Here is a 2,002-nt window from a genome sequence, read left to right as displayed (position 1 = left end):
CACCATACAAACCCAAACTCACATGGCCACTAAGGCACAAACAATCACTAGACCCATCCTCAGCCTAAACAACCATAACTAATAAACCAATAAAGATGGAAACACACTACAATTAATAATGGTGCCAAACCATACAATCTACCATCCATCATGTCCTTAGTATCCCCAAAATGTTTCCTTGATTCGAGTATGGATTCTATTCTATCAGTAGTATGGGCCCAATAATACTTTTAATATTTATCCGTACTTTCCTCAAGAATCGTTCTGGATCCTCTAAGTAACTACTCATGTCCACTACCATCCAATCCAATCACATATACCCGCTCTCAACAAATACATGCTGCTAAACAATGTACCAAGTCCTCTAAGGCACTTCCTGGGCTTTCCTAGGATTCCTAAATCACCATGCCATCAACTGCTGAAGAACCCCTACTAATATCAGCTAACTACTTCATGAATACAATTACATGCAACAAACCTTAAATAATCTTTTTAATTAAAAACCCAACTCTACAACAGTTGGACTCAAACGAGAGTCGCATAATAGGGCAAAAATCAAACATTATATAATTATTTAACATTTTCAGCATGTAACTTAACATATTAACTTAATAATTAGCTCACATTAATATAGGTCCCACAAAGCACAAAGCAAGCAACATTCTGTCAGTAACACTCTATAGGCCATAAAACATAAAAAGTCCTCCTCTAACTAACTTGCTTCTGCAATGCTAAGAACTTATACCAACACTTTTGGTTACCTAATGCCTGAAAACTATACACAAAATGGGATTGCATAGACTGTTGAATGAATGATTCTACCCTAAGCTCACAACCAGACAAGGAACAGGAAATAAGGTCAAATCAGTCCTTCTAGGGCTATATAATCCTAATCATATACAATTTTTAAAACATAAACTTATGAATCAATTCCACCAACATAGATTCCAAATTTGACATAGCATCCAATACCTTCTAGGCTACAAGGCATCATAAATCAGGCCATTCAATCCAACACCGAAATCCATACTAGCAAGCAGTTCCAAAAGCTCCACAAACAGAAATATACAGACATTTCTCCTAACATTTTATCATGCAATCCTGAGCAGATCTTTAGCCCTAATTTAACATGCAATTCTCGTATACTCACACAAAAATAAATAAGCATAACACATGTATGAGTATTGTAACAGCCCGGAATTTCAGGTATTGCTTTAAAACTATTTTTGGGGGCATTTTAGGAAGGGACTCGGCGAGTTGGAGCCAGACTCGCCGAGTAGGACCGCAGACTTGGTCGCGGGTTCGCGACTGGACTCGACGAGTCCAGATATGGACTTGGCGAGTCGACGCTGTTCAACAGAAGCCCTAGCCGTTTGGTTTTGGATCGTATATAACGCCTCTTAGGCCGTCATTTTCCGTCTTTTGGTCGATTGAGAAGAACCCTAATCGTTGTGGACGTCTAGGGCAGGAGAGAAAGCTATTGGAACTTGGAGGAACTTGTTAGGCAAGAAGAAGAAGAGTTTGGCCAAAGGAATATCAAGGAGGATCGAGTCCTGAGGTTTGGGGACACAGAGAGTGCGTTTCCAGGTAATACTCGGTCCATTTCTGTTATTTTGATGTGTATGCGAATCTAGGGTTTATGAAACCCATTTAGTGATTAGGTGGGTTATTATGTTATTACCCAGACGTTTATACCCCAGTAATAAGATGTTTAGAAGTCCAGAAAGTCCCATGATTGTATATCTCGGGACCATACGTATTTCAGGAAGCAGTTGCTCGTCTGCATCGCATGGACTCGCCGAGTCCAATGATCAGACTTGGCGAGTAGCTTGAAGATTTACTGGGACTCGCCGAGTTGTTCTTCAGACTCGGCGAGTAGCTTGAAGATTCACTAGGACTCGCCGAGTTGTTCTTCAGACTCGGCGAGTGGAGTCGGGGTGGCCCCGCGATTCTTCCACGTGGATCTCGTCGAGTCAAGGGGGATACTCGACGAGTAGATAGG

This window comes from Lactuca serriola, chromosome 1 (assembly GCF_051521515.1).
Source record: "Lactuca serriola cultivar US96UC23 chromosome 1, Lser_US96UC23_V15, whole genome shotgun sequence".
NCBI classification, from domain to species: Eukaryota; Viridiplantae; Streptophyta; class Magnoliopsida; order Asterales; family Asteraceae; genus Lactuca; species Lactuca serriola.
Note: the sequence above shows the minus strand (reverse complement) of the source record.